Source organism: Ambystoma mexicanum, chromosome 12 (genome assembly GCF_040938575.1).
Source record: "Ambystoma mexicanum isolate Mex_15411 chromosome 12, UKY_AmexF1_1, whole genome shotgun sequence".
Lineage (NCBI taxonomy): Eukaryota > Metazoa > Chordata > Amphibia > Caudata > Ambystomatidae > Ambystoma > Ambystoma mexicanum.
In genome coordinates, this window is record NC_090936.1 from 366,485,791 (window position 1) to 366,510,447 (window position 24,657).

Sequence of the window (24,657 nt, forward strand, 5' to 3'; positions counted from 1 at the left end):
AAAAACTTTGTGGGATAGAGCCTATCTTTGAGACGGAATTCATCAGCCGGCCGTAGGTGGGTTTCTTGAAGGAATAAGAACGCTGCATCTAAGGTCCCCAGCCTATGAAACATTGCTTTACGTTTCAGGGGGAATTTAGGCCTTGTACATTGAGAGATGCACTTAATACTCTGGGTTGCCATGTCAGATTCGCTCAGGCTTCTGCATTAAATAGGCCCAAGAGACGTCAGAGAAAGGATGCCCCACTAGGCACATCATTGCGGTGCAGGTTATAAGTATTGTGTGGTGAGTGGTATAATACAAGCCCAATGCCTCAATGCTCCATACGCTTGAGCCGCTGAGTTATTGGACTGTGTCACTCTGCAATTTTGCCACCAATCTGTTCCCGGAAGGTCGCTCCGCCCATTGGAATTCTTGCAACTTTGTTTCTACTTCACCTCTTCTTGCCCAATTGGATTACGTCTACAGAGGATTATTCATCACCTTCTACCCTACCATCTGGGTTTTATTCCCAAGAGGGTTATCCAGGTGGCGGCCCCCTGGGTTGCACAGAGCCCAGTTTTCTGGCCTCTGGACGACTGGGGGGACGTTTCTCTAATTATCATCCATCGTGGAAGTCAAGAACGAGGAAGACTTGTGAGTACCATTCTGTAAAGACATTATTGTGAAAAGAAGTGGTCAGAGATATAAGAGTAATGCTGTTGGGCAGCGAGCGCTCAGATCTCTGTTCTGCTCCTCAGAGCCCTAGCAGGGGACGCCAAGGCCTTCTCTCCCACACCGCACAGCCAGTATGTCTCAACTCTGACTCCCGCGGACCTCCAGCGGGAGCCCCGCTCCGAGCGGGTGTCCGGCGGGCGGGGACCGGCAGGGCACAGATTCCACGCACTCCCCGGCGTTCCAACACCCTCCGCGCTCCACCGTTCTAGCTCCGGTACTGGCGACAGGGAGGGTCCGCATGCTGTCATTCTGGGGAATGCTGTCAGGCGGCGGGCGCTCAAACCTCCACTCTGCTTCCCTTGCAGCCGCCAAACAGCGGGACGCTCCACTCCACGCGAGCCCCGCAGAGCCCCAACAGGGGACAACAAGACACTATATCCCAAACCGCACAGCTAATGGGTCAAAACGATGAAGTCGCAGTGTTAATGCAGTGCGGCCGGTAGCATTATGCTCCAACAGTCACTTCAGTTGTCGCGTGCTGCCATTTTCTCCTCCGTCCCCACCATACTGCTTCCGCAAGATAATACCAAGTTCGGGGGGTTTTAGCCTCCCAAACATTTGTTCACCATTGCCACCCCATCAGCCTTGCCACGGGGGCGAAAATCGGGCGAAATGTTCCATTTTTAAACATCAAAATCACTTGATTGGGCACCTGAACGCAGAGCTCACGGCAAACACAGCCGCATGCCGTGCTGCCTAGCCACGCCCCAGTTTATCCCAATTCTGAGGTTCAGATCCATGGACTTGGCCAGCGGGCTGTTACGGAGCACTCCGGGGTCACAATGTAACAGTGAATTTACCGGGTCTGGTGGGTGTGTCCTTTCGCCTTGCTGCCTCCAGGTCTTCTGCTTCGGATTCCCTGCCTGGCCCAGCAAACTCTCCTTCCATAAGTATTTGGCTTTACAGAAGTATGGGGTTTTTCAGGGTTTAAATTGGTAACATTCAAAGACCCCTCTTTCTCCTTTCCTTGGGACTCATAGTGGCTATCATTTCTATGGTGGTCAGTGACTTTAAAAGGGGTTCTTACTCGTAATACCCGACAGGTTAGAATTGTCTTTACCCACATTCTGACAGTTTGAGAAACAAAGCTCTTTTTGACAAGCGATTACATGTCCCGATATCAATGATATGCCCTTCCTTGAGGAAGACTAATACTACCCCTCATCTCACACCTCCTGTTCCCCTGAGGCCCTTCTTCCAGTTGATCCTCCCGGCTAATACCGCCCCCCCCAGGGTTTTGGAAGCATCTGCTTTTCAATAGCTACCAGGGAGGAGACATTAGGTAGGGTTTTTGTGAGGACTCACAGGATTCATCACAATATCTTGCAACTGCAGTGGAATGGTTTGTCTGCAATGCATTATAGGTCTATATTTTCATTCCACAAGAGGGCAATGATCGCATTGTAATCACTGATGTACTTGGATGCCTCTCTCAATGTTGTATCTGTTTTTAGGGGATTTCCCCTTTGACAATGTCTAACTGAAGACATCAAGCTAATTACTTTTCCTTTGGTATAAACTGGTTTAATGGAAGCCAAAGCGACATTTGGTATAGTATTTACCTTTGTTTTTATATCAATGTCGGCAATATTTGCCACACTTATGTTTTTGGAAGTGTAAGATGTGTACATAGGTCACTGTGTGGTTTCTGAATATAGGTCACAGGTAATGTATTTTTAAATATCTTGTAAAACAGTGGCGTCACGATCATGGCCAAATTTAGGAGCATCTTTTATCCACAAAAGCATGTGGGTGTTTGGTGCTACTCCGGATTGATATTCTTTTCTCCAAAAGAAGTGTTGCACTTTTCTTAGCGGAGGGGTAGTTTTATTGCAGATAAAGTGCAGCATGAAATTAAGCAATGGTGAAAGTACTGTCACACTTTGCCTGAAATCTCACCTGTTTGTATTTCGAAGTCTTGGACTGGTTCTTTTCCTTTTTCCGGACAGCTCGGGACTTGTAAAGACACGGTCGCGTATCCTCCGTCGCCCGCGTGTAGGCAAGGCTGACCGAAGGAGTCTGCGTTCAATTCCAGGAAGGAGCACAAGCAACTAAGGTCCCGGAAGGAAGGAAGCCAGGGAGGAACCAGGAGAATCAAGGTAAGGAGGGAGCGCTACGGGCGGAAGGCCATCAACAAGGGTGAGCACTGAACAGTACTAGAAATGAGGAGCATGAAGAACCTGGGCAGAGGGTAAGAGCACAGGAAAGTACGAGCACACTTGCCGAAGTTCGGAAGTCTAGCGTTGAGACACGAAGCGCCGCGGGGGCGTGTCCTTTTTCAAGGGACTTGCGAACCCCTGAAAATGCTAGAGCGGTACTCGCGCACTAAAGTCGGCCATGTTGAGTGTGCCTTAGAGGGAATGTAGCAATGTCCTATGGACCACTTAGTCAAGAAGGGGCTGAAACGGCGAATCATGACAAGTACCTTGATACATTGACAGGGTCAAGAGAACAATTCTCCTGGCGTTTGTATATCTATTTCCTCTTTATTTTGGTTTACAGTGTGTAAGAAGTTGTGCAAGTCATCCCAGGCGTTCTCTGCACAACTGTAACAAACCATGTGTGTCGGCCCAGGTTCCTTAACATACAACGTACGTCAGCGTGACATCAGAACCAGTATTCTTTTGTACCACGCATGTTTGCCAAGAGAGTTGTGATACTGACTGCAAAATGTCTAAGCAGTTGGGTAGCGGATAGGTTTAAAAAGTTAGAGCCGGTTTTTAATGTGTGTGCAACTCCATAACAGAGTTGCTAGTTCACTTTCAAAGAGGAGGTGGAAAATGTTTAACATTGTCTTAATCTTGGTTCTTCACAATACATTCTTAAAGAGCAATATTCTGATGCACTAATTTGCATCGACCTTTCATCATATCTTCCTCCCTTTCCTGTACGAAAGAGTAAAGGAAAAGAACGCGCTTCTACACTTTTTCCCCATATGCTGTGAGAAACCTGAAGGTGTCTCACTTACTAGTCTCCGGGGATCTGTCATCCAGGTGGCCAGGACATGGCCACCTCTATTGGATCCAGTTCCTGGTCCACAGTGCGGGAGGATCAGATGGAGGAGGGTCCTCGGAGTGGAAGTGGGACACTGATGGGTGAGACGCGGTACCCCCTTCCTTATAACACCTTTTCACCATGCTACCCCATAGGGTATTTAGAAGTTCCACCCCCCCTCTTTTCCAACACGAATACTTTCTTACACCGGGTAAGACAACATACTAACACCAGAACTGTTTATCTGACATGTCCCAACACAAGCATCAGGCAATTGACAATAACTACGAACAACCGACAGCCCTTTCCCTGCCTCACAGGTATAAAAGGCGGAGCACGAGAGCACACTGAGCAAGGCCGAACGCATGAGGAAGCAGCTATTCCAGACCGGCAGTTCAAACGGAGGAGAAAGGCGGTGATACCTGGAGGGATTACGAAGAGGAAATTGCTCTTGCCCTTTTCAACGCAGAATTGCAAAGCCTCCGAAAGGGAAATCATAAGACCGGGAAGTCCAGCTGGCATGTGGTGCGACAGGTGTTGATAGCCAAAGAGGGGAGAAGCGTTTGCCGCCGTACTGCTGTCCTTGACTCCCGAGACGAGAAACTTCAAAAGTTCAGCTGAGTCGGAGAAGAACGATAGTAAACCGAACTGTGCTGGGCCCAAGGTTGCAGTTGCAACATTGCTGAACAAAGAACTTGTGTGTTTGAACTTTAAAGAAAGACCAGTAAAGGTCCAGATGCAGAGTGGTCTGGCATCGCGTGGGCGCTCATTCGAAGGACTGACTGGAGCCTTTTTGTTTTGATTGAAACTACGAGAACCAAGAGGCCTTACAGGGGACCGCGGTGAAGTTTCAAGGTGGTCATACGAAGGTCCAGCAAAACCCCCTGTACACAAAAGGCTTTCACACGTGGAGGAATTTGTTGCGATGATCGATGTGTGTGAAGCCTGACTGGGGGCGGAGACCCGGACCTGGGTAAAGGAAGAACCTAAGGGGTCTAGAATTACTTTAACTATTAAAATGGCAATGTGAACCCGACGGGGGGATGCCAAGAGAAAGCTAGAGGAAGTGAACCCCGCTTTCTGATGAGATGAGGAAATCTTGAACTGTGCGAGGATGGCTTTGTGAACCCGATGGAGGGATGCCAAACGGGAAACTAAGGGAAGTAAATCCTGTATTGTGATAAAGCAAATTGAGACGTATCTGGCAAATATGAACCCGGCTGAGGGATGCCTGCGAATCGTTGTGAAGCATAAAACACCCAAGAACATTGTGGCAACAAGTGTGAACCCGTCTGAGGGATGGCAACAAGTGTCAACCAGTATGAGGGATGTCCACAGTGAATAGTTATTTAAAAAGACATTGAGAATTTTTTAGGTTACGATTTGAGTGAAATCACGTAGTGAACCCATCTGAGGGAGGAAATCGACAAACGTGAACAATTATTGAAGACACTTTGCTGTTTATGGCCCATCAGGTCTTCTAATGCAGGGATTTTGCAGAAAAGAGATTTGGCCCCAGAAGGTCCTGGTATCGTTGAAAGGAACTGTAACCTCCTGCTGACAAGGCCCAGGAGTATGCTGTGCTCAAAAGTCCCGCCTTGTCCTGTGCTGAAAATGTGGGGAAGGGATACCCCCAGCCAAACCTCCCGACTTATTTGGTGAACACTTCTCTCTTTTCTGGTGAACATTATCCCACACTATTTTATAATTTAGCAGTAAGGATTGGCAATAGTTTATTTCTTTTAGTATAGGCCCTTTTTATTTCACAAGACGCCACTAAGACTGCCTCATAATTTGTTGGTCGTAGCCTGCTCCCTTCTTAGATTTAGGTTTACATAAGGTGTTTATCCCACCCATTATACAGTTTAATAAACACCTTTGAACTGTGATCACTTGTGTCTGTCTTTACTGTTGTCCCCATGAGTTCCTTACAATGCCCATTAGGGATGCTTTGGCTTGATGAATTTATGATGTGTCTAATGCATCGTCAATGGTGTCTTTGAAGTGTAGTGGGTGAATTGTATATTGGTCTAAAATGTTGGCTGCAGTAACAGGATCTACACGTTCAAATTGGCCAGTTGCTGGTGACTCTTGAATAAGTTGGGTGGTTTCTCTTGTGTTTTCCTCTATGTTTAGATCTTTGTAGTATTCATTGTTTTCTTTTAGGTATTGTAGGGCTTGTCTAACTTTGTTTAAGTCGACTAGTAGTTGCCAAATATTTGTCTTTTGTTGGCACACCATTAACTAGTACAATTAAAAAATGATCTATTGTTCAATGTACTAGAGTTTGTACATTTTCTTTCAGATCTAATGGCAAATATACTACTTTGCCACGGATGCAGTTTAGTAACTCGGATGGAGGTAATTTGGCTGATTTTAGTTGGAGTATTATAGCTTGAAATGGGTGCAGTGTTTGGATTATAATGCTCTCGTAGAAGTTAAGTTGTTGGAGAGCTTTCAGAAGAGGGAATATTTCTAAGTTATTAGTGATAGCATTTGGTTATTGCCAGGCTTTGTGTTATAGTAGGTGCAAACTGTAGAGGGGTTAGTTCTTTTTTGTTTAGTTTCCCCATTGGGATTTTTCATTGTCTATTTTGTAGGCTATAGCTACTATTTTTGTGCTCTTTTTATAAAATTTTGTGCGACAACGGACACATATTTGGCCTGGTATTTCAACAGATGTGTTTTGATACTTAGCCATTTCTTTTTTGTATGTCTTTATTAGGACGTTGGTGTTTATAAAGTTTGCAGTAATGTTTTCTGAAGGTACAGAGTTTTCTAAATCAACTTCAGTTCCAAAGTATTTACGTTAGATGTGCTACTTCTTTTAGCAGTTCTTTGGCTGTTCAATGTAGGAGAACGTTATTTAATATGTTACAATTCTAGAGCAGGTCTTTTTGCATACTATAGTCGATGTGCAAGATTCTGTGGAGTAGAATATTGTTTGGCTAACATTTTGATGTGGTGGAAAGTGCTTGAGTGGGCTGCTATCACCCCCATATGTGTACAAACTTAGAAGACTCGCTTTGGCAGCCTAGATTATTTAACTTTCATTCAGAAGAATTGCTGTTCCTGCCTATAGCACTGAGCTTCTAATTTTGGTTGCATTATAAACCTACTGTGCTATGTTTTCATATACATTTCATAGTCCCTTCTTGAACTCACAGGAAAAGTGGACTGCCACCACCCATATATTTGTACAAACCTAGAAGAACTGTTATGGCAGTTCTGATTATTTGCGTTTATTTATTTAGAAGACTTGCCGTTTCAGCCTAAAGCATTAAGCTTTTAACTTTGTTTGCATTATAAATGTATTGTGTTACGTTTCCGTACACATTTCATAGCTTTTTCTTTCAGCCTGTGGGTGCTTTTTAGTTCTTTCTTCTTATTTTTAGAATTCTAATGCCTTCTCTTATTATTTGGCGCTTTCATTATTTGTGATTACTGTCGTATTGCCTATTGGGTTCACACTTTATTTCATTGCATTCATTCATTTTATTTAACTTTTGCAACCTAGTTTGTGAGCTTCGAGCGAGCAGCGCAGTTGCCTCGGTCCATTTTGTTTATTTTGCAACTTGGGCTGTGATTTAAGACTCTGCAACACCAGACACGGCTTGCTCATTAAAGCCAGCTGGAAACTGTTTGAGCTCGGCACTGGTGTGCCTCGTGCTGGCAATTAAGCATTTTTTTTGCTTCAATGCGTGAAGTAGCACGCTCAGATCTGCCCCTCCTCCCCCTCCCCCCTCCCCTCATTTGGCTATTTAAAGCCGTTCCATCCATGTTCTGTGGGAGAGCTATTGAGGATTCAACGAAGGCGGGATGGTTCGCGCACAGACTGACGGTGAGTTGGGATGTGGGGCCAGTTATTTGAACATCTAGAAATCGTCTTTGTGCAGTCATCTGTTGCGAACCAGGACACAATTGGGGGGCCTTTTTGGAGTGCTAATTTAGGCGCCCAATTAACACATTAGGCTTCCAGTGCGGCTGCAGCAGCTAGTAGCACTGATGTTCTGCTGGCAGCTATGTCTGCCATTAATCAGCAGGGTACACACCGATCTCGGCTATATGCTGAGAATGATGCTATTTTCCTGCATTTTCACTCTAGTTGCCAAATATGCATTATATTGGTCGCAACTCTTTAGCATTTGCTACTGCAGCGGCTACATGGTCTTTATTATTAATTTTAGCACTGCTTTTATTAGTTTCCTTAGCATTGAAGTAATCTGTTTAACATCATGGGGCGAGCGATGTATTCCATGTTGGAGGAGTATTTGTCTCGTAACCCTCTATATTGGCTGCTCACACAGCCTGTTTATTTATTTAATTATTTACGTTACCACAGCTATCTGCGCACGTACCATAACGCGGTGAACAACACTAGACTCCAGTAGGACAGACCTTTTCAGATGCCTTATTGTGACTGGTCGACCGCGACACAATTGTGCGATTGAACTCCTATGCTTGTGGTCCGTTCCCAATTTAGGTGAGCTCTAATGTTTGGTTTTGCGTTTACCTTTTTTTATTGTCACATTAGGAAGGACTGCCGTATGGCGTGCACCCTTGGTTTTTGGTTTTTTGGAGTGGATATCAGCTATTGATGATCCCTCCTGTATTACAACATTTCCCTGTCTCTCCTTTTTGTTTTTTTGCAGTTCTACTTGACTGAGAACTTGCCCTAGAGGTCCATACACATTTCCCAGGATGTACATTCGGGAACAAGTGGCCAGTTTCAAGGTTGAGATATTGGTAAATTTGATAATTTAATTATTTAACCATGTTTTCTCCCATTATTTAGTAAGGAGGTGTTTTTCCGGACAGTGTTCTATGGGGGCGGGGAGGGGGTTATCCTGTTCGTCAATCACAGATCAGTATGTTTTAATCATTATGCCCTCTGATTTCTTGATTTGATTTAGTTTTGCAGGTCGATACACAATGTATCCTCTGTGTTGTTTTGATTATGTATTTACTGTTTATTATTTGTTTTTCCCTCTTTTTTGTTTGGTTCTTTTAGGTAAGATTATGGATTCAGTTTGCAAAATTCTGTATTCCTGTATGTATTATTGCCTTATTGCTACATTAAAACCTTCAAGTGGCAAATATTCCAACGGGAGTGCGCCGTCCTGAAGAAGATGGGCATCAACCGTGAAACAGCTTAGATGCTCCGCACCATCGAAACTACTTCCTGTGTATATGTCAGACAGTGTATATAGTAGGTCATGACAGTACAGTAGTCGACGTATGGCACCCCTTTTTCTAATTAGGAACTACTATTGCCTTGTCCATATATTTTTGTGGTTTTCTCTACATTGTTAAATGTGGCCATAGCCTCTGACCACCAGCCGGGTGACCCTCTTCAGCCGACTTGAGGTTCAGACAGCTTGGCAACATGAAGTTAATACTGACTGAATTTTCAGTCTGGTTTTATATTGGCACTTTGTTTCACTATGCACTTTATTCTACAACAATATGCTGCTATTTAGAGATGAGCTCGTAACAAAATTTAAAATTTAATATGTATGTTTTAAACAAATGAAATTTAAATAAAATATTCATGTTTTTCAATTATTGTTTGGTTTATATGGCCTGATCTGTGATTCCGAATTTCGGGGGCCCCCTCTCTCCCCAACCCATTGCCGGTCACCACTTTAACTTGAATTTTGTTTCCGCTGACACACTCTGTTCACTGGAAAGTGCTTTTGCAAGCAGTTGCTAAAATGCAGGCCAATGAATGTCCTTGCAGAACGGTGTGGGAGTGCCCTGGACAGGAGTGTGGTTTGTAAAGTTTTCATTCTACTTTTGTCTTTTAGTTTCAAATAGTGATTGAGGAATTGTCGTAAAGATTTAAAAGATTGTTGGTGTACATTACACTTTGAGCTGCGTATCCATTTGTACACTGGACGGCTTGCTAGGGTGAAAGGAGCATTTGAATCTAAAATTTGTTGGGGACTTTTCTATAAGGGTTTCTTTTGCCATAATCGTGTTTCACCATTTCATACCCTCGACCAATATTGTCTATGGCAATAGTTTTTTTTGGTCTGGTTTAGAAGCTTCTTCATAGGTTTGTGGTTTGAAAATGTTTGTATATTGACATTGTGCATGTTTGGAAGTAGTTTCTGTAATTTATTGATTAAATTAGTGGTTTCATTCTGTTTAAAATCAATGCAAACACATTTCTCTTTAGAAGAAAAGCACTCAATTAGAGTTTACAGGATTATTCTCCTGCAGTCATTTTTAAGGGTAGGTTCTGCCTTTTAAGCTGTTTTTCTAATATTGTGAGGAACTCTATGGTGGAACATTTTCTGTAACATATTTTTTGGATTGCTTTACCGTGACTACGTTCTGATAGATGGAGGGTTAGGTTCGTTAGTAGTTCTGCATATCTTTGTACACCATTTTTTACTTTTAGTTTTTTCAAGAGGGACCTTACCTTTTTTTAGTCATAGCTGGTTTAGTTTTGTTGAGTGATGTTACTAGCTCTTTTGTTTTAATGTTTTCTATAAATTGTTTTAGAGGTGGATGACTATATGGTGTAGTTTTATTCATATATGCTCTATGTTCTTTTCTACAGAGTTGCTTTTCAGTAGGCATTTTGTTGTGTGTTGGGAAAAGAGAAAGTTGTGCAATGTATATGTATGTATGTATGGTGCATGGGTTTGTGGGTGTGATTGTAGCAATGAATAGAGTGCTGTTTTATTGTGAGGCGGTATATTATGTGTGGTTCGGAAGGTTGAGAGTAAGTCTGCAGAGGTGTGATGGTGTTGGGTTAGTGGGTAAGGGAGTGGTGGTGTGATGGAATCTGTAGGGTCATTGTGCTGTTTTAAGCAATGGTGGTGTGTAGATGGGAATAGTAAGAGTGTGAATGGTGGAAAATAGGCTAGAGTGAAATAAATGCTGGTTTGAAAAGCATAGTCTGGGGTAATATATAGTGAAACTTTCCTACTGTAATTATATACATTGCACATTAATGTACTTTGTTGGATGTGAAGGGCATTCTTTTTTCGGTTGTTGTCTTTGGTAATGTGCTTCTTCCCTGTAATTGTAAAAGAAAGTTAGTGGGGATATGTGGTAATCGTTAAGTACTTTTAGTAATCAAGGTTGTTATTAATGAAGGAACAAGGAGTGGTGGGGAAAAAGTTAATGAAATTGGTGGATGGTTAAAAATGTTTGCTTTTAGGAGCATTGTCTTGAAAGTTCAGAATTGGAAGTGCTCTGATATGGAGTGAAAGGCATGAAGTGGGTGGACTTGCTCCCATTTTGTGCAAATATGGTTGAATTGAAACATCTGGACATTATTGTTCATTGTGGAAGGAACAGTTTGGGGAAGCGGGCTGGAATTTCATCGCATTTTGCAATGAAGGAGACATTGGGAAAGTTGAAGGAAATGTTCCCTAATCCTAAGAAAAATAAATTCACGCATTGCCCAGAGACAGATGTGGAGGCGCTCAAGTTCATTTAGTCAACAAATGTCACGGTGCTTGCCCCCAGACATCGGGAGCAGACCAGCCTGCCCCAGGTACTGGCACCTATGGGGACCTTTAAGGCCCTAAAGGATTCCCTAAGGGCTTCCTGGACCAAGTCCAGGCGCCGTTGGCGCCAGGCTCATATTGCCCTCCACAAGCAAGGCAGTTTGCAGGGGAAGAGGAATCACGTGCAGCCCAGTCTGAAGCATGCTGGAAGGACTCCTTTACCTGGGACTACTTTGATAGAGTGGTTGGAGGGACTACTTCACCTTGGGACTACTTCTTGGGGCTATATAAACCACACCCTCAGAACAGATCACGCTTCACGTTATTCTGCACTCCTGCAGAGAAACGCTCACCGTGTCTGCTAGCTTCAGGCCGATCTTCAGCCACGCCTGTCCAGGTCTTCACAAACTGCTGCCTGTAAGGAAGGAAAGGAAGAGAGGAGAAAACAGAACAAGGCTCTTACCCGACACTCCATTTCGATCGCTCTGGAGCCTCCGCATCTACCGAACAGAAAGGAAACACCAGGATAACCGCGCAGAGCAAAGGACGACGTTAAAGACATTGCAACACTGCGCAGCGCTAATACTCACCAGGAGGCTGCTCACTCTTGCGATCCATCGAAGCACAATCACGCGATCGCCGCTCCGGAGCTGCCGCACCTGCCGAACAGAAAAGAAAGCATCAGGTTAGCTGCGCAAGGGCGAAAGGCCTCATTAAAGACATTTCGATCTTACGCAGCGCTAATACTCGCCTGAAGGCTGCACTCGCTTGCGGTCCCTCGAGACACCATCACACAATAACCACTCCGGAGGCGCCGCACCTGAAAAGGAGCAGCAGGTTAGTTGCTCAGAACAATACCGTATGTTAAGACATTATCGCATCGCACCAGCCTGGAAACTTACCTTGGAATTCTGCTCACCATTTTCAGAGAGGAGTCACTCTTCATTAGGTGCACCAAAGGGGAACCTGCAAAGAAAAAGGCACAGGAGAGAACTTTTGGCAACTTGAACTCTAAAGCAATCCATAACAAGGAGTATTGGCATAAAGACTTACCCACTGAGTCATAGTTGTCTGGAACTCTTCAGTAATCTGCAGGATCAGTGAAGTAACTAGATCCTTGAACTGCTACGCACCCCTGCATACAGTCGCAGGATGGAGAGTCCACCATTCATAACACTAAGGTGAGACATAGTAGAGGGGTGCATAAGGAGATCACGGGAGGTGGAGTCGGTCCTCCTCCTTACGGCTAGTTAACCTCATTTCAACATTTTAGGCAAATCTTCTTTCGTGACGGAAGGGCAAAACAGAGGGGGCACGTGGAGCCATTCATCACTCCGCTACGTGTGACGCTGGTGGAGACAGTTACCGTCTAGCTTCGTTCGGCGCCCCTGTGGCGACCAGGTGAGCGTAACAAATGGAAAAAGCAAGGCGCAACATAAAGCTGTGTGTGCTTTTGTGTGAGATGTTGGCATGACATCATTGGGTAATGAGAACATTTGATAGTGCCAACATTTGTCGGAGAGGAGTCCATCTAACTGACGTGGGTAATAACATTTTTGTGGAAAACATTAAAAATGCTATGAAGCAGTTTTTGTGAAAGTGAGAAGAAATAATTAAATTCAGTTAAAGGTTTTTAGTTGTTTGTGAAACCAAAAATTAAGAAAAATATAAAGCCAGAAACACAAAAAAAGGTTCTCTTGACAAACACCCCTTTTGAACATGAAACAATAAAAATGATTTGATTGTCCCACCTCTGGAATTTTTTAGAAGTCTGCAGACAACTGCGCTGTCTCCGGACTACCGCGCTCTCTGCGGACTATGCAGGCTACACAGGGGCCTGTGACTTATTTTCACTTCTATTTTTTAACTGTGAAAGGTGGCTCCTAAAAGGTAACTTTTTTTGGTTTTGTAATTTTTTTTGCCTTTCTTTCCAGAAGAGGCAAGGTAGAGGAGGGAAGGGGCACCAACCACAGGGATGAAAGGGCAGGTGGAGAGAGGAAGATGTTGGGCAGGCCTTAATCAGGTAGGTGGCAGTTTTTGTCATGCCCCCCGACTGCAGCCCCCCAAAAAATTGCTCCCCCCTACAGATCAGTGCTTCAGGGTACATACATAGTACTGTGAACCTCGAACGGTAAGGCTCAAACAGCATTCTCTATGGCCTGTGAAGCCGCCGCTGGGATCCTCTGCCCCAAATGAGTATCCTTTGTGGTAACAGAAGCAGATGAAGTTGATGGGGTGGAGGAAGTCAACCTACTCTTACATGACAACGGTATCGCCTTTCTAAGAGCAGTAAGGGGGATAGGTCAATTTGGTGTGGTGCCTCGTGGAAGTAGTCCTGCAGGAATACAAGCCAGGATTCCTGCAACCGAGTACAACTTTGAACTCGGTGACTCGAACTTCACTTGCACAAGCCTTTGGGACATTTACAACAGTCGTAAAAAATGGTGGGTCCCTTTAGAGGAACCATCTGTGGACACTCGCACTGTCCGCAGACTACAGAGTCAAAAATAGGCCTTGAAAAGTTGTCAAATGTTGCCAGATCAACCAAGGATGAGACTGGGAGCTGTAGAAGGGTACTGTTTCTGCTTGAAACACCCTAGATTGGCTGGAAAAGCATGTTTAAACTGTCCACGGTCACAAGCGCTGCTCGCGGACACCCCCATCACACTACATGGGTGCGGTCACATGACTACTTCCGGGGACATCTGCGGCCCAGACGACCGTCCGAGAACATAAATTGGGCGAGATATCGCAGTGTGCATGTGCTGGGTGGCCGTAGAATAGGCATGGTGTCCGCGGACTAATTAAAAGTGTATCATGCGAAACTGGTCATGTCCGGACATCGCACCTGTCTGGGGGCACCATTTTTTCTGGACAGTCGTGTCTCTGTACTCCTAATTGGGGTTCCAAATAAATACAAAAAATATATTCAAAACATTTATGGCATAAAATATATATTTATTCAGGAAAGGGATGGGTATCAGAATTGGAAACAAATGAGCGAATTAGGAATTTTTGTACAATAATCCTGTGGAGAGAAAGTGTGTGAGCTTTCATCCAAGCATCCGATTAAAATGTTCAGAATTTGCTGCAGATGATTGCTGGGGACAAGGGGTACAGGTGCAAGAAGGACAGAGATGGGGAACATTTTTAATGACATGATTTTTGACATACTATTAAACTTCCTTAAAATCATTACTTAGTTCATCCAATTTCTTTTAGACAAGTTCATGATTTGATTTACATTTGGGGATGGGGCCTCTGAGAGTCTTGGAATGGTGTAATTAAACTGTGCGTGGTTTCTCCATGAAAACTATGTACTGTAAGAAATATAGAACTTATTTTAATAAGGTGTGTACAAAACCCATTATTCGTTTACATTAAAATATGTATTGTATACCATTGGAAATGTTATCGTCGCTCATTTCTTCTTTTGGGAAGTTCTCCTCTAAACACTCAAGTGTGCTTGAAATTTCTGTGAGAAAAAAAGTGTGTTTTATAACACAGGTTTATATAATGAAAGGTAATAAGAGAAATAAATGCAATGTACTTACTGTTTACTGAGAATTTGTTGTTCAGTAAGCACCAGGTTTTTCTCAATCTGTATGCAGAGTTGTACTGAGGAGATTATATGAAGTGTACAGTTATGGTTTGTAATTGGTGCATTCCATTGTAATGTGTGCTAAATAAAAAATTCATATTTAACGTGTTTGTACAAAAAGGTATATTTGCAAGTTGTTAACAGTTGCGATTTTATGTACATCTGCTTGTTGGTTGATGGGTACATCTTTTTTTGGATCTCGCCTAGGATTCTGAGCCTTGTAAATGCTGTCTGATGTCTGCATGGAGGGATGGGAGGTATAATATAGGGCACTTGTAAAAACACATGAAATTCACTATAAAAATGTTGTTAAGGGACGTTATGGTTACAAGTAAAACCAAAAAACCTTGAAATTCTCCAGTTATGGTACGCTAAGCAACCATAACTCGCGCCACCTCCACGCACCAAGACTGACACCCAGGATATCAGATGACATCACAAATGTCATTGATGTCACATATGAAATTAATTGGGATAAAGAGTCTCCAGAAGGGGTTGTATTTATAATTTTAGTAACAAGATGCGATGGGCGGTCGGGAGATCCATCATGAACTACTTAATGTATTAAAGAATGTACTCATCTCAAACAGACTATTGGAGTGTTGTTAATATAGGAACCTAATCATACATACACAGGCAATGGCTGCAGCATGCACTACAGAAGTACAATATTTTTAATTTGGTCATTTTGGCTAGTAAAATAATGAATGGTACCTTATCAGAGTTTTCAGTAATGATCAACATGGAGCTAATGGCTGATAATTGAAGACTTACTACATACTTGTGTTAATACAAACAATACACATCAAGACCTACAATGCATACAAATCTGAAGCACATACAAGGAAACTTAAGTAAGCAGGAAAAAAACGGCACCACGAAAATATGATAGTAACATTAGACTTTATCATGAAGTACACAAATGATTTGTGCATTTGAGGCTTGCTTATTTCACCATGCATGTGTGCCATAAACGGAGGCCAAATACCAAGAAAAGTGCCTTAACAACATACAAGGTGGTTAATGTGTACATATGCAACACCTTTTAATTTGTATAATTGTCTCCATGAGTGAACAAAATCATGTGGCCTACATGCGTCAGTGAACAAAAATGAGTGGGAATATTAAATTGGGTACTCCCAAATTTTCTGTTGACAGGGGTCAAGTCTGTGTGGAAGGGAGAATATATACTGTATTAAAGCTAAAGACAGACTGACTACCCCTCTCTAGAAACCTTTAATGGACACCAGGATAGGGAAAAGGTGGTCTATTTTAGTAATGAGTAGAAGGGTCACCTGGGCAAATTTGGTTTTTAAGCCAACAGCTTTTATTGCAAAACAAAATACTCTTTAATTATCGTAAAAACACATTAAAAAACAGTTAACATTTGATCCTATTATCACCAGTCATCACTTTCATTCAACAAAACCTAATACAATCATTGGGTATTTCCACGTAGTTATTCTTGACGCATAACAGTCAGTAAATTATGCATATAGGACATAGGAAAATTGCATTGAGTTCCCTTTAGAGGTCGACATATGTTTCAGCCCTTGGATGTGTACCACCCTTGTCTGGGGTAATCACTTGTGCAAATATAGGGCCATCTTCAGGATATATTTTTGCTGGAAGATCAGTTTCGTTCCCCAATGGTAGATTTGATGATCTGTTGTCCATATAATATAATTGAGGACTTCAGAGTTTTGTATACTTGGGATTTTTATCATCAAGTATGCAGTGTTAACATTTCACTCGTAGGGCCATGTCTTCTATTATAGCGTCTCAAAAGTGCTGGAGCCAGAGATGGCAATCCGGTGATTTGGAGCGGCACTTCAAGAGTAATTCAGTTGAACTCTATAGGTTCACGTGTCAAGTTGTGCATTCCATTCTTCGCGTCTTAATGGCGTGGAAGCCGGAAATCGTCATCAATTGATATTGGACAACAATTCAGAAAAAATTCTGTAGTCGTATCTTCCTACTCATGTTGGCAGGAATGGATTCTGCTCCTCGGCCGTTGCGTGCTGCAGCACGGAACGGCCGAGGAGCAGAATCCATTCCTGCCAACATGTCGGTCTTTAGCTTTAATACAAAAATGAGTGGGCCAGATATGTGATGTCATCTGTGATGTCATCTTTGATGTACTGGGGGTTAGTCTTCACAGTGCACAGAGGTGGCGCGATTTATGGCTGCTTAGCATACCATAACTGGCAAATTGAGGGTTTTTCTGTTTTACTTGTAACCATAACATCCCTTTAACAATATTTTTTTCAGTGAATATATATGCATATTTTATTTTTTTCACAGAAAAAAACTTTAAGGCACAGTTCTTCATGCAACAAAATCCTTGAAATTCTGCGGATCTAGGAAGTCATGACCAGCTTAACTCTGTGCGCTCCAGTTGAGGTCCCCCATAATGCTATGTCCTCCATAGTGCCATTTTGTAGGTCATTGTGAATCCCCCTTCTCTTATAATATTTATGTGCTCAAGGGCTTAGCAACAGAACATGCCAAGTTAAGCTGGCAAGGACTTTCCACATCCAGTGAATTTCAAAGGTTTTGTTGCGTTAAATCTGCTCAACTCACCTGCACCTTAACTAAAGTTTATTCAGTGAGTTTCAAAGGTTTTTTTATTACAGTCCACTATTCCTGGCTTTCGGTGTTTCTTTTCAAAACACTATGTGGGCACTGCCTTCTATACATGTCTTTCAGGCCCACTAGCCAGGGCCCTTGGCAACCCACTTTATGACTAGCTAGCCACAGTCTTTCAACATGACCATTATGCATGTCTGTCAAGGCCCATTGTATATTTTTTAAAATACTACCGGGCCAGTAGCCATGTCCTTTGGCCATGTCCACTTTCCATATTGCACCATTCGGTTCCTTAAAATAGCCCAGTAGCCATATCATTCGGCCACAACCATTACTCCCCACCCCACACCCCTCACAGTAGCTGTAGAATCACATTTTTTTATTAATCAAATTCTATTAAATTGCGCTTTTTAAAAATAAAATAACCTTTTTCCCCCTCCATATAATCGTGGCTATATTGTGTACAACAAATAAACGCAGCTATTTGTAGGCACCCACAAAAACATAACCGTATAAAGCATGCAAAAATCCTAAGCTCTTCCTGCCATCCTAGGCATTCATGAAGTGCCCCCTACTCTTGTGCCATGCCCCCCCACAACGTCCCTTAAGTCCTTCTTTCCTCTCCATTTCGTGTGATGCACTTTCACTACCGATGGTTTTTCTATTAGAACCGTGGCTATCCCACCGAAAAACTGTGCCTAAGTGAAAACATTCGAGCTCTGAACTTGGTCCCCATAATCACCCCAAACTCCCCAATTTCCCCTTCCCCCACCTCTAGCCTGATGCCATGGCATTCCTTCTTCCTAAAGGCATGCTTTCCACTTTACGTTTTTGAATAGCCGCAGTTATTCCAGTTATAACCACGTTTATCTCTTGCATCGAAAGGATTTGGCGGCTTTTAATTTCTGGAAAGCCTCTCTCCTGCACAGCACCATGGGAGATAGTTATATTTTTGGGAGAAGCGGCACCCCTCTTTTCTGTCAAATATTTTAACAACTGGACGGAATAACCCCAGACCGCTCCCAAAAATCATACCCAAGTTGATTCATACCTGGTCTAATTCCGTCTAGCTGTTTTTGCTGTGCGCTGCTCATACATTTTGACTTTTTCCTCTATGGGGAAATGAATGGGGAGTAGGCCAAAACAGTGTTTATTTCCTTTCTTTATAAGCGTTTCGCGTGCGACTACAGCCCGAACCACAGGAAGGATTTTCACCAAACTTGTATGAGGATCATTGGTCAGGTCCCAAAAGTGTGCTTTTGCTCATTTGGTGTTAATCCGTCCAGTTTATTTTTTCTAAATTGCCAAAATATGGCATACATTTGGGGCTTGAGACTGACCCTTATTATGTAGGTTATATTCTTTAGTGGACAGGTGTAAAGTCATAATTGGAGCATACAAATGTCTTCTTTGCAGAGGGACTATATTTAGAACGGGATAATACTGGGGCAAGACTATCATCATAGCCAATGCTCAAATATCGGGTAACTGATGTTTAAGAATACCATAGTTGTACAAAAAAAAAAATACAAACTCCAACCAAGCTTTGCACCTGAATTCACCCTTATATGCAGAAACACGTTTTTTAAATGTTGCACCTTTCTTGCACACATCTGCTGTACCAATGATGTCACTCATGATGCCATGATTGAGTTGTTTGCGTGACCCTTCATATTTCTTGTTCCCGTTTCTTGTTCGTTTCTTTCTGGTTTAATTTAGTTATTGTTTAGTTCTACTGGTTCCTCTTATCTTCTTTCGTCACAAAGAGGCTGGAAGTGGTCCAATTTTAGTAAATTCCGCCAGAGCCGCTTTCAGGATTTTTGCCGTGGCTATTGACCAAGATGTTTTTTCACCACTTACTAGGCGACTCCACCATACTACTACTTCTCGTAGAATGCATGGTTCTAGTAAGGGCCCAAGGTAAGCTTTTCTGAGTTTCTGGGTCACCGGGCAGGTCATCAAAAGGTGCCTAACTGATTTGATTGCAGACACGTCCTTGCAGAGTCGACGTGAGTTGTTTGAAGATAAGCCTCAGGGCACAGATTTCGTTGGTGGGAAGTTAGTTTAAGCGAGCCCTTAGGAAACAATTTGGCCTATTGTGTGTAGCTTTTTGGTCTGCAGAGGAAGATGGCCGAGTAGCCTGTCTTTCCCGGCTTGTTCTTGTGTTTCAATCCAGTCAGTCTGATCCATTTTCCGCTTTACTTTTGTTGGATTCTGCAACAGATCTTCTGAGCACGCAATATATTCTAGTTGAGATCTTTTCCTTTCTGCCCATGTTAGCATCTTACATCCACCGCCCTTCATTTAATTGTTTATCATGTTGTAGAGAGGTGGGGATTTCGGTATTATCACTTTTCTGAACAATGCCATTTCGCTTGCTTCAATTGCTGCTTTCAAGGATAGGAGATCCAGTTCTCTCCCGATTGCTGGAACGGAAGTACGGAAATTGCAGGACCTTGCGCCAGAAATGGCCTTCCAATTTTTGCCATATGCCCGAGGGAATTGTAGGCATAGCTTCACCTCCATATACCAGGCATGGGACGATTTTAGTCTTGTAGAACTTTAAGACTGGTATCAGGGAGAAGCGACCATGTTTTCTGTCCATTACGCGAGCTTGAGTGGTTAGTTTTCGTGTCTTCTCCCACAGATGGATCTGCATTGTTGCTTCACATTTTGAGCTGTCCACCATTACGCCCAAATACTTGAAGTCCCTCACCACTTCGATGTTAATGCTTTCAAGGTTCCAGCAGGGTGTCTTTTTTTTAATGGTTTTTCAAAGATTATTATCTTTGTTTTTTCTATATTTATTTCGAGATTGTTCTTAGATATGTAGGATGCCAAGTTGTTCAATTGCCTCTGAAGACTGACTGAAGTCTGGTCTAAGAGGAGGTCATCCGGGTATAGTAAACGGGACACCGCTGTCCCCCCAATTTTAGGGGAAAGGCTCCGATGGCACTACTCTCTTCTTTGTAGTCACCAAAAAAAGAGATGAACAGTGCCGGCGCGAGGGGGGATCCCGGTTTTACGCCTCTGTATGTAAGTATTTTGTCGAACAGAAAGCCTTTTTGGTTTAGCTTCACTCTCATTGAGGTCGAGGAATGGAGAGCTTTGATTGGCTCTAGGATTTGCTTACAAACATAATTACAGTTAATCCAAATACATTTCCCCAACTCTAGTTTAAGAACTTTATATAGATTTCAATTTAAAATAACTAACAACTGGCAATCTCAGTACATATGCAGTGCAATTTAGGCGAATCAGTCTCAGCATTTCTTTCCATATATAGAAGGCACCTGCTGTAAGCACCGTAGAACTAGCCCCAAACATTTTACTCCACCATTGATCGGAAAGAACAAAAATTGTCCAGATTACCCTTCAGTTCATAACCTTTATAATAGTACCTTATAAGCTAAGGGCAACTGGTGAAAACCGGTCTTGTTTCTATTGATCCCTTGCACATCCTGCATAACCTATCCACAGGCGTGAGCCCTCTCCATCTACCCGGATGCTCATTAGTAGGAAAAACATTGAATCATAGTTAGGTGATAAAGCGCCTTAGATTAATAATGTCCCACATTTCAGTTTTCCTTTTTAGGTGAGTCAAGGCTTGTGGATCATACAGCAGGTCCCCCCTAGGCATATAAATCGCCACCAGGTGCTCCTCAACCGTGCCCCAAAGTCTTACCATAAAGTAGTCTAAGAATGTGCCACTTTAGCAATCAGGGAGAGGAGGGTTTCCGCCCCAGCTAGCCTGAGTGTGCCATAGTTTACATCTAGTGATAAGCCATAGAGATCTGAGCAAACGAACCCCCAGCTCCACTCTCTGCGCTTCTACTGGCACGCCATGAGGCACTCCTAATATGGATCTCAAAAGTTTGCCTTCGATCACTTGTAGCCAAGAATTGTATTCCTCATTCAGAAAAACCACCCTGTATAATATTCACAGAACGATCGAGGTACGATATACCATAATCATCCCTTCCACACTCCCCCATCCCTTGGTTTAGATCTGTTTCAGGAGCAGCCATTTGCTCATAATCCATGGGCAAAAGAAGTAATGATAAAATGTTCTACTAGGGCTAGATATAGGTAGCTACTGACCACCTCGATCGGAATTGCATCAAGTCTCCATATGTGGTTTCAATGTTAATCAGATTACCTGAAGCATATTCCATAAGTGCTGTGATGGAGCGCTATAATCCTAAGGGGATCTGATCTGAAAGGATGGTGTCTGCATAGCAGAGCCAGGGAATTTCTCCTCCGCCCATAATTGGTGGGAAATTTCTAACCCTCTCCACGGCCTGCACCATATCTGAGGTGTATAAATTCTACAACATGGGGGCAAGACGATATCCCTGCTTTAATCCATTGTTCATAGATTATACAATCCGTTGACCCCCAACGGTTAACTCTGACCAATGTATTGGTACATAATAGCTGCATGAAATATAGTAATTGTGGATCTATTTTCCACTTCAATTTAGCACAGAGAAGTCCCTGGTTGACCGTATTGATTGCCTTCGAGAAGTCAACATAACAAATATAGAGTTGCTTTCCCACTGTGACTGCAGTAGATACAAGACTTAATAGTACACTAATATTGTGGGAGGTCAAGTGTAATTTTCAAAATACAATTTGGAATTTGCGCAGTATTTGTTTACATTCCGTCCACTGGTTCAATTTTTTAGGAAAAACGAAAGCAAATATTTTGGAACTACTGTCCAACATGGCTAACAGCCTGTAATTAGCCAGATCATTCTTTGCACCCTTTTTAAATATAGCTATTAAAATGGAGGTTCTCCAGCTGGGAGGAATATAACCCTACCTCCAGATATCCACAAAGAGTGTAGCGTATACAGGCCTTGAACTCTGGGTTAGCACATAACACCAGATTAGCCAACCCATCGGGGTCCCAGTGCTCTAGAGTTGAGAGCTTTTATAATAATGAGCACATCTAATTCATCAAAGTCATGCTTACTCGCTATGTAATTGCGCAGGAGGGATACAACAAACAACTCCATATCAGGTTTAAAACATAACTTCTCAATACATTCAACCAACTGCTGCGTGGAGACTGAAACCACCTCCACCTATGCGCTAGCCACTAAAAATTCCCTTCGAAGGGACCAAAACATTTTTGATATCTAATGATCTGAGGAGTAAGACTAGGTGAGACCAATGTGCACTCGTCCAAGCTCCTTTATGCATTTTAACCCAATTTCTATATTTCATAGACAAATTAAAGATTAAAGCATTTTATTCCTTTTCTTCTAATACCCCGATGTTGTTAATGGTAGCTCTAGCCTATGGATATTCTCTCTTCTTTTCTTGGATTGCCACATCATAAATCCCTCTGTGGGACACAGCTCTCAGTCCAGCCCGCTGTTAAGAGTGCAAGGTGACCAGCCACTTTTTTTCATGAGTATTTCAAAGTTCCAGTGGTTTTTGCCAAGCCATCTCCCTACTGCATTTCGTGTATGGCAAAGAAAGAGGACAGTTTACTAATATTACTATCCGTCCAAGCAAGGCGATTCAAGGATATTTTAACGTTGGCGTTAGTCCCTAGGTGGGTGAGAGTTGAAGATTTAGGTAGGGTAATACCCTATTTAAGGGTTGTAGGGTCACTGAGCGGGCTGAATCCAATAGCTACTGTCTCACAGTGAATTCCAAGCTGTCGATCCAACAATATGTAATCGATACAGGAAGAAATATGGTTAGACCAGTGTAGGTAGAAATCTCAGTCCCCCTATATCGTTCTCATTCATCACTTGTATAAAGGCTCCCCCATTTCATGCATCAGGACGAGTGTCCACCCGTGACTCAACCTTCTTAATCGGACCCTTACCCATATCAACGTATTCCTGAAGTCAGTGCGCATTTAAATCGCCCGCAATCAACAGCATACCTTTCAGTCGCAGCTCCTACCAGGCCCTTACATAATCAATGGCCTTGAAAATGGCACTATCTAAAGAAGAGCTCAGCACTGGCAAAATTGGTTGTTTTAAGGACCAATGGAGGGATACAATATCAGGTAATACATGTTCGTTATCCACATCATGGGGGAACGGTTTCAAATCAATGTGATTTCCCGCTCCTATTGCCATGCCACCCTCAGGTCTACCTCTTGACGACTGGATGGCTGTCTGGCAAATAATATGGAAGTCGTCTAATTGAAGAGGTGTAGTCAGCCAGGTCTCTTGCAATAGGAAAAGATCACGGTTTTTGACTAGTGCAAAGCCAGTGTTAGACTTTAAAAAGGTACCATTTCCTCTGGTGTTCCAACAAACAATTTAAAATATTAGAGTTTGTAGTAGTTCAATAACTGTCCATTTTTATTGTCTCCGTGAGCCAGCAAATCGTGGTTTCGGATGCGTTGTCCCTCCTAATAAAGTGGCTGTCCGTTCATCTGCAGCTATTTGTTGCTCGCAGCAGTTTAGACATGTCTTCCTGTCAGCTTATTATTGTGTCATGCTTATCCACCATCTTTCTACAAACTGAGTTTGAAACACAACGCGTGCACGAGCAGAGAAGAGTTACTACCGCCGGAGATACAAATTCAATGACTGCCCAATTATAATGTTCATCAACAAATGGTAGTTCAAATCGTGTCATATCATTGGAGCTCAGATCCACCAAATTAGGGATCAAGGACAACAAGCGCATTAGACTGGAGCGGTTCAACAACGGGCTGTCAAGCTCGGGGCACAATTCGGACAAAATCACCCACCTCCCCTTAGGCAATCGTGACTTGGTTCGCTGTTGCATTTGTTTGGACAGAGGGGAAAGCAACTTTTTATGGAAAATCTCTATAGGTTTTGACTTCCCCATGTGCCCGGAATTGTCCATTTTGGGAACCAAAATCTGGAATCCAGGGTTGGCCACACCTGGGCTCCTGCAAGTTATTGATAGCCCTATGGGCCCCAACCTTAACTTGTGTGGAGCCTTCCCATGTTGAACCCATTCGTCCAATGGGCCTGTAAGATCGACCTCTCTTGTAGTTCCGTCCCCCTCCACCCGAGAGACCGGGGTACCCTTGTTGGACATTCCCATCCGGCAGGGTCTCTCTCGACTTCTCATTAGAATTTTGGGAGGAGTTCTTTCCAATTCCCCTTAAGACCGGTTTCTTCCTCAAAATATGTGGGTTCCTTCTTACGCCGTACTCTCCTAGGTGTGTCAGGGACCTTGTAGGTAGGCTCATCTACTTTTCCCCTCCTCAACGGGCTGAGACCCCCCCGCACGCCCTCATATGGGGAGCTCATCACAGGAGTCAGAGAGGAGAAACTCCTGTAT

At 43.1% G+C, this 24,657-nt stretch overlaps 1 protein-coding gene and 1 long non-coding RNA gene across 4 annotated transcripts in view; one reads left to right on the plus strand and one right to left on the minus strand.

Annotated features, from left to right (window-relative positions):
* Positions 1-24,657, minus strand: part of IRAG2 (inositol 1,4,5-triphosphate receptor associated 2) — a 2,448,326-nt gene that overhangs the window by 2,029,747 nt on the left and 393,922 nt on the right. The window lies entirely within an intron of this gene.
* Positions 7,475-9,276, plus strand: LOC138513544 (uncharacterized). Its single transcript, XR_011281772.1, has 3 exons — positions 7,475-7,552; positions 8,364-8,457; positions 8,723-9,276. It is a non-coding gene; the product is annotated as an uncharacterized lncRNA (long non-coding RNA).